The following is a 12,261-nucleotide window of genomic DNA, read 5'->3' as shown; positions in this document are numbered from 1 at the left end:
ACAGAGGTAACAGGAGCTGTCCATGCACTTCCGTAGTACCAGCAGCTGAGGCAGTGTTGTAAATAAGTACATGCTTCAATAGTGGCCACTGCAAGTGGCTGAGTGACTGCAGACTTAGCAGCCTGGGTGGTTCCGGCTGTATTATCTTCAGACTCCAAAATGTCAGCAGTAAGATGCTCCTAAGTCTGCTAATGCCACTTCATTCCTCTTTGCTCCTCTATCCCTTCATCTATTAGAAATTCCTGCAGTGTTTTCTATTGTTGAGCTAGACATCCACATACATAGTTTTTGTAGCCAACAGTGCTTTCAGGAAACAGACACTCAAAGATGAAAATTTGAGATAGATTATCTTTCCCTGGGCATAAACACAGTAATGACCTCATTATCAGTTGAAAATGAAATGCTGGTAGTTCATATATGCAGTAATAACATATTTACTTAAATTATAACCTGGCATTACCTGGAATAATAGGTCTATTGAAGGTAAGGTATTCAATCAACTACAGTGATGATGGGATGGCTATTTCTGATTGCACTGGAGAGTTACCTAAAGAAAATGAGTTACTGAAGGCTTTAAACTCTCAACTCAAGATATGGTCAGAGGACTAGAGATCTGTTACTGTGGTCCTCAGGCAACCCATTATCTTTTATAGAAATAAGTAATAAGAGGTAAAGCTGAAAATCATGCCCATAATTTGATTCTGCAAGTTGCAGAATTACAACATAAGTTAGATTCATAGCGTCTCCATATCACTTAAGTGAAACTCAAGGTAGTGATTAAGAGAGAATGGAACCCCAATGCATGGAGTGGGGATATTTGATTTGGCTCAGATGAACAGAGGATTATAAAGCCCAAATTTCTTTGAGGTTTTTCTTGCCAGTGGAAATAGTCCCTCGCATTGTCTGAAGGAAGCCAGGCTTCCCTTGCTTGAAGACTCAATCAGTGTTTTTAAGACTTTAATGTGCATAAGAATCACCGGAGTACCTTGTTAATATGTACGTTTTGACTCAGTAGGTCTTGGGTGTAGCCTGAAATTCTGCATTTCTAGAAAGCTCCCAGAGGAAGCCAATGCTGCTGGTTCACAGACCACATTTTGCACCAAGGGACTCAATATGGACCTTACCCATTAAAGTTACCTTGCAAGGGGATGCCAATTCTACACCAGGTCCACCCTCACCACCCTTCAAAGCTTCCAGACCCCAAACTGGAATTCAATCTCAGCCTGGCCCAGGAGGTCAGGTATGATTCAGCCTGAGATATTTTAGACATTGAAATAATTGTAAGATTATGCCAATTTATATTAGAAGAAAGGTAAGGAATATGTGTGGGAATGAATCCTAAGATTGCTAGACCAAGGAGGCAGAAGATAATGTTGGGGGTCAAACTTGTTGATATGGATCTATGTCATATAGATATAGTTTGAGAATCTGGGAATGGCTATAAGTCCAAGTTTGCTTGGTTAGTTGACTGAAACCTGAACCAGCAGTGGCCTGCCTCCATTGAGGTTGTAAAACCATACAACCACAGTAGAGGGTAGAGTAACATCTTTAGGGCATTAGGTAAATAGTCATGTTGGAGTGGGATTTATCAAATGTGAACACACACCTGCCCATCCACTGTGTCCCCTAGAGAGGTCCAGAAAATGTTTCCTTGATTAAAGGATTGAGAAATACATTGGTAAAGAGAGCACCAGCTGCTTGAAAACCCTTTGGCAGGAGTCTTCCACAAGCCAGGGCACCTGAGAAAAGCCACTTGGGTTCCTGATTCAATGGGAATCTTGGAATCCCAGAGTGCAAGAGTCCAAGAAGCAGACACACCAGGAAAAAGGTGACCTCAGTTACTGAAGCAGTGCTGGAGCAACAGGAATCTTTGGCAGTGGTGTCCTAGGAATGAAATCAACGGGCTGTCTACTGGAGTATTATTTGATATGTACAATTAAGAAACTCTAGGTCTGGTGGCCAGAAACCTGGCTTGAGTCACTACAATGGACTGTACTGCCTGTGGTCCAGTACCAAGAGCCAAGTCAGTTCCCAGTCTCTTTCCACTGAAGGAAGGATGGACTGAGTCCACCTGAGGAAGGACCCTGCGGCACTGCCACAAGAATAGGCTGTACATATGTGCCCAACCCTTCCCCCAGAGGACCTATGGGCATTTATTCTGTTGACTTACTGGCTTTGATTTGACACTCATCCCTTCCTGCAGTTGTGATAGGGATGGAATAGGAAGGTTATACAGGTAGTTGTAGACATCCCAGTAGGGGATTATAGATAGAGAGGGAAACCTAGGGAACTTTGGGAGACCACTGTTAAGTTAATGATTGCTCAAGAAAGCTATCGGAACTTCGAGGAATGAAGCAGGCTTACTTAACTGTAAAGCATAAGATATGCCCCCAGGTCATTAAGTGAAAGAAAAAAAAATGTTACCACCCTTCTGCTGATTTGAATAAGTGCTATGACCGACCTAGTTTGACCTCATAGGGTCAGACATTCTCCTGCCCCATACAAAGGAGGAGTGAGTGATGTATGTCTACTCAAAGAATGAAGAAGGCAGTCTTTTCCCCCTCCCCCAGTTTCCTTTGATTATAAAAATGTAGCCCACTTAATCCTCGGGGCAGAGCCCCCTCGCCTGCCAACTTGCATCTTTCACAAGTGTCCTATATTAATAGATCTACTTCTCGCCTATCACTTTGCCTCTCGCTGAATTCCTTCTGTGCTGAGACACATGGAACCTGAGCCTCAGTAAGTCCAGACACCAGGTGAGTGAATCTAATTAAAAGGCCGTGGGTTCAAGTCCCAATCTGGGTTTAGGCTGGGTTCAAGTCCCGCCACGTGGGTTCAAGTCCCAATCTGAGGTGCACAGTTTCAGTTAGGCAGCTCCGAATTATTAGTATTAATGTTGTTGTTGTTATTTGTTTTTCCTGCTCCTCCAGTACTTTTGTGTGGTTCACTGGAGCTTGAAATAAAAAGTTTATCTCAAAGTGCTTCCAGTGGGTGTGAACGTACCTGATTCTGTTATGTATAATTCAAATCTCCTACTTGACAAATGACACTATCATATTGCCTCCTGATTCTTGGAGTGGGGGCCACTGTGGTGAGAAAAGACAAAATGGTAGCCCCTGGATGTTCCCTTTCTTACAAAGGTAGTAAACCAAAAGTGATGCTGCATCCTAGGGAGAATTAGGGAGGTTAGTGCCACCAACAAAGACTTGCAAGATGCAGAAGTTGTCCCGTCATGTGACTAATTATTAACACATCTACTTGACCTGTGCAAAAGGCACATGTTTCTTCATTCCCTTACTTCCCTGGTTAGTAACTGCTTGAATCTGCTCTTTGGTATTCTGGAAGATCTAGGAGGCTGAAGCCTTTATCCTGAAAATAAGAAACCAGACATGGAAAGGTTTTTGTACCTGGGAGGGCACCATAGGGTCCTGCTTGGTTTCGTATGCATAGAAAGGAAGATTTTATTCCCATCCTGGAAATGGCTTAGAAGCTGGGAAGGTTTCACGGCCCTTTCCACTTCTGAAAATTTGAATTTGCAAGGAGTGCTTACCTCAACCTAACCATGTGTGTGATTCTTTCCGGAAGCTGATTCCATGCCTCATTAACCCATGTCATGTTCTGTGGAAGCTGGTTAGGTGAATGGATCTTCCCTCACTGTCTACATCCCTGTGCAAACCTCTGTTAAAGCTGTATTTCTATTTGGAGACCTCTTAATTTCTTTGTCTCCAGCCTAGTGATTCCTGCTTCAGGAAGATTCTTGCTTCCCTCCCCCGTGTCCTCAAACATCAACTGCTCCTGGGGCGGCTCTTCCAGGCTCTTTCTCACCTCTTTCTCACTAGCTCTCTATCCTCCTGCCAGAAACAGTGGGAGGCAGAAAGCAGTGAATTGGACAGCCCATTAGAATTCCCTGTGTAAAAGAAATGCTAATTATGTAATTAAGTGAGGTGATGGAAGTGTTAACTAACCCTATGGTGGTAATCATTTCACAATATATGTGTATCAAGTCATCATGTTGTACACCTTAAACTTACACAATATTATAATGTCATTTATAAGCTATATAATGTCATCATAACTGGGAAGAAAATAAAAGAGAATTCCTTTGTCTAATAGAGTTTTACTAATAAATATTATAATTTATTGTGATATTTTAAATGAATTATATCAAGGGCAAAAATAACAATACTGTTTACACAAGCTGGACGCAGTGGCTTTATGAATTACAGGGTGGCAGCGTGGGTCTTTAAGCTCACAACCCCCCCTAATGAATTCCAGCTTTCAACAATTATATTTAGTCTTTTTACTAAGACGTGTCTAAATTCACTTAATGGTGAATTTCTTAACCTGGATTCTAAAAGCTTCCTTGTTTCCCACACCGGGAGTCGAACCCGGGCCGCCTGGGTGAAAACCAGGAATCCTCACCGCTAGACCATGTGGGAACCGATAACTCAGCTTCAAAGTGCAAGTCAATTGAATCATTCCCGTCTGCTTCCGCTTTCGTTGCTCTGTCCCGCCTTCGCGTCAAAGCGGCCTTCTGCGCTTGCGCAGATCTTTGGCGTTCGGGACTAGTGGTCTGGTTTGGGCTGTGCTGCTTTTCTGCGCGCTGAGCCTGGAACCCGGCGCGGGGGTCTACGGCCTGCCGAGACCCCTCACACCCCGCCTCGGGGAGCCGATCCTGCACACTCAGTCCCCGGGAGGCCGCTCTCGACCGCCACCCACCCCGCCCGGGGAGCCTCCCCCGACCCTGCACACCCAGCCCGGGGAGCCTATGACTTAAATTTCTAAAAAGCTGTGTTAGAAGGCTCCGCAGTGAGATTTGAGAAAAGAATGGTTTGAGTAACGCACAAAGCAGGTTGTGAGCCTGGCTCCCAGGTCTCAGTTTCCCAGGTTTGACGCTGACGGTAACTTTTATTAGATCAGATTTTTACAATCATGATGTTTAAGGTCATAGGGTTTTTAAGTGGAATTTTGCACTTAGAAGGCAATGCATGAAGCTCAGAATAGCTCCTGGGGAACGTTTTGGGGCAAAAGACCTTTAGAGACTACCGTTTTTAAGATCTTGTTTAGGGATGGCCTTACATCAATAAAACTAAAACAAAACACCCCAAACCATAAAGGAAGAATCCATACATTGCACTACTTTAACAACTCATACCTTGGGGGAATAAAAGTAAAACAACAAAACTACTGACTGGGAGATAAACATGTACACCCCACCTAAGAGATTGGTGTCCCATATAGAAGGAAACATATGATTTATAGGAAGACAAACACTGCAATATAAAAGTGAGAACTAGTGAAAAGGCCACTTGGAGAGGAACCCCAAGGCTAAAATGCATCTGAAAAAAATTTCAAACCTCACTGGCTCCAGGCTAGCATTAGGCCAAAAAGCAAGTGTGAAATGTCAAAAGCTGGCAAGTATGTGGGAAAAAGGAAGCTCTTGGAAACTCATAAAACTTGATCAGGGAGGCAAGTTGTCACGATTTCCTGAACCTGCTTATGACCAAGCAATTCTATTTTTTAATTTTTGTATAACCTGTATGTTCTGAAATTTCCTCTCAGTGAACACGAAGAAATGCTGCTATGAAAGTAATAGGCAGACCATAGGGAGGATAAAAGGCCAGCGTCACCCTAAGCAAAAGTCAGGGAAGGGTGGAGATTCTTAATCTCTAAGAATTTCAAATGTCTGTGTGATTAAAAAAAAAAAAATTCTTAATAATTGAAAATATTTGTGGGATGAAAAGGACCATACATAATGTCTACCGATGAGCCACAGACTGGAAGAAAATGTTTGATAGGAAAATGTGACTATCCTTACTATATACAAGGGAAAAAACTTTAGCAGCTTAGCTCCCTGGGAAAAAACCACAGGGAAAGGGGATTGAGAGAGGAGGAGTTCTGATTAGTCAATAAATTGGGGAATAGCTCAGTCTTGCTTGTAACCATGGCAATACAATTTAAAACAATGCTAATACATCCAGGGTTAGGGAGGAAGTGAGGACACAAACTCAATGGAAATGGCCATAGCCCCTCTCTGGGGCTGCAGCCCACGCTTCTCTTCCCCATGGCTCATCCACACCTGAATGGAGAGGTTTCCCAGGCCTTGCAGGAGGGGCCAGAGCCACAAGATGGCATGAGAGTGGCCCCTGGCTTTCACTGTGTGGCAGTCACTTGCCAACCACCAACACATACATTGCATTGTTACGTCTAGAAATTGTTTTATTGCACTGAGTCATGGTAATTTGGGGCTTGTTAGTACTACACTAAGTAATGCCTTAGGTTCCTAAAATAGGGGCAACAGTCATGGAAAAGAATTTTCTAGTAGGTGATTAAGCGACTTTTTTCATTTTGTTTTTGGTAAAAACAAGTACAGCAAGAAGGCTTGAATATTTTGCTTTATTTTACAGAGCAGTGTGTCAGGATTCATATCTTCTGTTTGGCACTATAAACTGAAGTAATTTTTGAAAAAATTAGTAGTTAATATCTCACATTTCTCTCTTTTATTGCATATTTGATGGATTTTTAATAATTTAGACTTAAGAAACTTTTAGATCTGAAATGTAGCCTTGGGGATATGCAAGGCCAGAACCTCAAAAATATCCAGGAGCTTAAAATAACTTGCCCCAAATCATCCAACTAATAGATTTAGTGAAGTTCTTTTGGAGATCATCATGGATTGACTCCATGATAAGGATAATATTAGAATATGCTGAAATGAATGAAATCTAGAAAACAATTTCTCCGTAAAGAAATAGGAACTTACAGGGACAATATACATTCTGAATAAAAAGTTACTAAATTCCAATGTCTTTAAATGAGGTGGGAGGTGTAATATTAAGACAGGCTGGGACCTAGGACCTGGGACCTGGGACCTTTTGCTACAGTGCTTGTACCTGGACACACGTCTCCTTGCACAACAGAATACAAAGAAACTATGAGGGACGAAAAATAAATGCATGAATGTGCACTTGGGAAAAATTATGAACAATAAGATACAAAAAGACCAGAAACCCAATTGCCACTTCTGAGTTATCAGGAGAAAATCAGGGTACTGTGCATGATCCCTGCACAGGGTACCACCAAGGGGGTGAGCAGACCACCTAAGCCATCCCTCCAGCCCAATCCATGGATCTGCCCCATTCCTCACCCCATTTAAGGGACCAGTTCCCCACCCTTCACAGGGAGTGAGCAAAGGAAACTGTTACTTGTTTTCTCATGCTTCATTGAGTACCAATAAAACCTTGCCTGAATTTCTCATCTGGCCCATTATCAATTTCTATTGATTGAAGGGTCCAAGAACCTGGGTCAGTAACAATATTACTGGTAATAAATTTTTTATTAACTTGGATAACCTGAAGGTTAGAGTAGAATAATATGAATAGCTTGTGTGCGTGTGTTTGTGCATATAAATATCTCCTGCCTTTTGATGTCAGATATCTCTGGCATAAATCCTAAATCCAAAAACTGACTAGCTGTTAATTTTTGGAAAAAGTACTGAATCTTTGAATATGAGTTCTCCCCCTTCACCCACCAGTAACAATATATAACAGTGAGTCATTGTGAGGGCAAGTTCTTAGCATCCAGCCCGAAATGAAGGTGGTACTTGCCCAGTGTTAGTTGCCACTGGTCACTGTCACCCCCAGAGGCTCTGGCAGAAGGTGTTGATCTAGCCACCCTGACTCAGCTACACAACAGGATAGATCCATACCTCCTCTACTGATGGATCTTCTGGGTGATTGATTCTCCAGCTGGTGGTTGGCTCTGATTGAGGAAGTTACCTGCATTTCACCATTACTCGCTCCAGCTGCCCAGACCACTGGAAGGAAGCTACAGTGATTGCTGGAGTGTACATGGCCAATATTTGGCCTTCCTTTTTGGAGAGATTTTGTGCGTTATCTCTGCATTTGGATGTGTGCTCTTTCCCTTCTGCTCGCTTTCTTTCTTTCTTTCTTTCTTTTTTCAGTACCAATAAGTCTTTATTCATTGTATTTTCCCAAGGAAAAGAAGGGGAAGGGAAAAGGGTCAGTATGTGTGTTACAAAGTGATAGCAAATGGGAAAGGAAGTACCTGGTACAGCAAAATCAACCGTCAAATAAACGCTGCCCAGATGGGGTTGCCAAAGCCCAAGGGGGCTCAGTCTCCTGCAGTTCAGTAATGAGGGAAAGGGATGAGGAAAAGAACAGACAGGTACATGCTTTTCTACCCTCCCTCCCTCCCTCCCCATAAATTCAAGATTTCACACAAAGCTTTGGTTTCTATTAGTAAACATGGAGTTACATTCGTCCGTCTCCTATTAAACAATCTTGTGGCCACTTTGACATAAGTTTCTTGCACCTGCATGAAAGTTCCTGAGGGACTTGGATATACATTCATCCTTCCTTTCGTGGTCTCCCAACCCCACTTTCTACATGGACATCCCCCTCATTGCTCCTTACTACCCTAGGATTAGAGATTAAATCCATCCAAAGACAGCAGTCTGTCTGGCATGAATCACATCAAGGAATGGTCATGACTCAGGAGATTGGGAACAAGGGATGGAGAGTTCTTAGCTTCTTCAGGATTTCTGCACAAGTCATTTAATCGCAGACACCCCACAAATTAAACATATAGGTATATGGGCTATTTTTTAGGGGCGGTATGAAGGGGGAAAGAAGAGGGGGTAGGAATCCAGTTTTTAGGACAGAAGATCTTGTTCGAAATAGGAAATAGAGGAAGGGGAACACAAAAGAAAGTGTGGCTCAAGACCACCCACTTCAAGAAGAGGGGCCCCCAAGCTTATGTTTCAGGTCTTTTTGGCTGGTGCAGAACCTTTTGTCAAAGATACTTTGGCTATTTTTCTCAATATAACAAGAAGTTTTTAAACAATAAAACCCCAAAAGAACATGGAGAAGACCAACACATTATATTTACACAAACTAGGCCACCTAGCAGTCACCAAATCAGCTACTTGTGAAGTCCTATGAAGCCCAGACAAATACAATAACTAGAGGGGGGCAGCAACTGGGGGAGACAAAAACCCAGGATCAGACACACATCACCCAATGTGTTCTCTTGCATTTGCCCCTTACAACACAGTGAGGTAGGTTTGCAGTGATCTCACAGCATGTAAATGAAGCCCTCTTTTCTCCTTTAGCTACCATGACACTAATCTCTGTTGCAGCAGGGCAGGACACTGGCTCTGGGAACCACAAAGAAGCCATCGCTCTGGAAGCCAAGGGTGAAAAGCCCAGAATTATTAAAGGTTAAGGATCTTGTCCTTGCTTCATATGTCCATCCCTGGGAAGCTCAAGATGGGTACAGAGGCATCGTTCTTAAAACCGGTCCCTACCAACTCACATTTTTTACAAAAATGCACACAATATACCCTATTGTGCATGGTAGGCCTAGCCCAATCCAGTGAAGGATGGATCTGGTATGTAAAGCAAGTCAGTGCCCTGGGATTACAGGTCTGGAACAGGAATCCTTTATCACACATACCGATGACCTCTGCCTAATCTTGTCTTCCCCTCTCTGCACCTTTTACCTGGACCAGCCTCTCCTAACCTCTCTGTACCACCTTTTTCTATTCAGACCAATTTCCAGTCTTTCAGTAGAAGGAGACCAAGTCATGGGGCAACCCAGTTAAAACCTAGTCTCCTGTGAAACACTGAAAATGGAGGGGTTCCAAGAAGACACTATGGCAGAAAAGCCAGCTCTAATTGACAAAAATGAGGTAGTTCAATAGGCTATATACTCCAAAGAGTTGTTCTCGCTGGTGATACAGCAACAAAAAGTATTCCTGCTGTGTAGACCTGCAGCTTCTGCTGACTTATCCCTGAGATCGCTCACATACCTGAGAACACAGTGCAGGAATGAGGGCCTTAGATTAAAATACACAAAAATAGAAAACCAGAATATTTATATTATGAAAAAAAGTTAAAATGCACAAGATACATCATTTACACAGAGCTAGTGCAGTTGGCATCCTGGAGAAAGTGGGACCCAATGTACAGTCATCCAAGGGAGCAAATAAATAAAATTGTATTGGCCCAGAATGGGATGGGAATGAACTGAGAAGCAGCAGGTCTACAGCTGTACCCACAACAACCCCTTTTGCCTATCATCACAACCCACTGCTTGGGACAGTTCTCAGCACTCCATCCCAAGAGGGGGCTATGAGGAGACAAGATGTGGAAAACCCTGCCTTACTACTGAGATATTTCCTCCCACAGATGGTGGTGGCTTGTGGGTTTAGGTATATCAATCTGGTCTCATGCTTAATCTTTTCACTCTGGCATGGGAAATATTATTCCATACCCTTATTTAAGAGTAAAACAACTTTCCTATCCAGGCCACTTTCAAAAGCTGGAGATTCTGAGGGTGGAGACTCAGATAAAGCATGCAGGGAGGGTTACCCCCCAAAGCCCTCATGTGCATTTGGATAGAGCATGATTGGAGTTCCTTTGCCTCAGCCCTTCTCCCAAACCAAGAGGGAAGATGGCGTGACGTTACCAACCGGCCTGAGATATATGGCAGTGCCAGCTGCCCCCTACCCACCCTGTCCCCACTTTCTCCACTCTACCAATTGATGCCTGTTCCTCAAAACTTTCTGATCACAAAAGGATAGCCCCCACCTGCTGTGGCTCAATTCTGGGCCTCTGGGAGTATGGCAGGGCTATGGATCTCTTCTTCCTCCTCCCAAAAGTAGGCTGGCTTTCCCTGTGAGCTGGGAGTTTGCTGGGCCTTCAGTGGACACGAGGCTACCATATGGTTGATGCTCTGGCAGAAGTGGCACTTGGGCTGGGGTGGCCATTTGCATTCCCTGGCATGGTGGTCTAGACCTCCACAGTTGTAGCACATATCTCCCTTTGATCTGCATTTCTAAATGTTCTTCCCTTTGGGCCGCCTCTCACTCCCAATACAGAACATCCCACCAGGGCCAGTGACTTGGATAGATTCCAGGCTCGTGGCAGACTTCTTAGAGGTGAACTCCACGGCCTCACCCTCCTTCAGGCTCTGGAAGCCCTCCATGTGCAGCTTACTCTGGTTCACAAAGACATCCACGGGGGGGTTGAGTGTGACCCTGGGGTGGGCAGTCATGGCTAGGAAGCCAAATCCCATGCACATATTGAACCACTTACATATGCCAGCACCATGCAGCAGCTGCGGCTCCTCAGTGGCCCCAGCCGCGGACTCCGGTGCCTCCTCTGGCCCCTTGGCGCAGTCACCTGCAAACTGCTGGTTTGACACGGAGCCCATGGTAGTTGGCAGAGTCCGAGGCCCTGGGCCCCTGGTCAGGCAACTACAGGCCCAGAGAAGTCTGGAGGCAAAGGGGTGGTTCGGAGAATAGACTGCTACATCTTCCCCAGCACAATAGCGGTGGGAGAGCCCACAGCTGTTTTTGGCTTGCTTTCTCTTTCTGGACTGTGGCTATGCTTCTTCTTTTTATTATTTATTTGGCAGTTGTTTAAGGCCTTGTATTTTCATCATCTTTTCATAAGTATACTTTAAAAAACTTTAAATAGAACTGTAAGCATCTTGGGGTAAGACTGTGATTGAACTGTTTTTCTGCTCTGTCCACAACAAGTACAACATAGATATGCAACATTTTTGCTTGGTTTATTTCCTTTTCAATGATAATAAGTAAGATTATGGAAATCACTTTTGGGCAACTTGAAATTTCTCAACTTGTGTTTTAAAAAATGTGTCCAGTTGGTAAGGGAGACAGTGACCACCTTCACTCTTGCTCTAAAAAATACACAAAATAAAACAAAAAAAAACTGGCATTGTTTCTAAAGAGCATCTTTGGTTATTCTCCAAGCCAAAACAGACTACTATTTAAAAGGTAACTGTTCATTATATTGGATTAACCATAAGAAATTGCCAATAATCCACTGGCTTTGATTCACAGAAAAATAGACAAGATGAAAAGAAAGAGGGCTATGTACCAGATGAAGGAAAAAATTAAAACCCCAGAAAAACAACTAAATGAAGTGGAGATAGGCAACATTCCAGAAAAAGAATTCAGAATAATGACAGTTAAGAGATCCAGGACCTCGGAAAAGGAATGGAGGCAAAGATTGAGAGGATGCAAGAAATGTTTAACAAAGACCTAGAAGAATTAAAGAACAAACAAACAGAGATGAACAATACAATAACTGAAATGAAAACTACACTAGAAGGAATCAATAGCAGAATAACTGAGGCAGAAGAATGGATAAGTGACCTGGAAGACAGAATGGTGGAATTCACTGCTGTCGAACAGAATAAAGAAAAAAGAAG

The 12,261-nt window shown here is 43.3% G+C and overlaps 1 non-coding gene and 1 pseudogene across 1 annotated transcript; both read right to left on the bottom strand.

Moving 5' to 3' along the window:
* Positions 1–4,367: 4,367 nt before the first annotated feature.
* On the bottom strand, positions 4,368–4,439 carry TRNAE-UUC (transfer RNA glutamic acid (anticodon UUC)). Its single transcript has one exon. It is a non-coding gene; the product is annotated as a tRNA-Glu (tRNA).
* Positions 4,440–10,623: 6,184 nt separating this feature from the next.
* Positions 10,624–11,238, bottom strand: LOC113607605 (protein lin-28 homolog A pseudogene; annotated as a pseudogene).
* Positions 11,239–12,261: the final 1,023 nt, after the last annotated feature.

The sequence above is a fragment of the Aethalodelphis obliquidens genome, unplaced genomic scaffold (genome assembly GCF_003676395.1).
Source record: "Aethalodelphis obliquidens isolate GAN/ISIS:26980383/991018 unplaced genomic scaffold, ASM367639v1 scaffold49, whole genome shotgun sequence".
NCBI lineage: Eukaryota > Metazoa > Chordata > Mammalia > Artiodactyla > Delphinidae > Aethalodelphis > Aethalodelphis obliquidens.
Note: the sequence above shows the minus strand (reverse complement) of the source record. Positions and strands in the feature narration are given on the sequence as shown.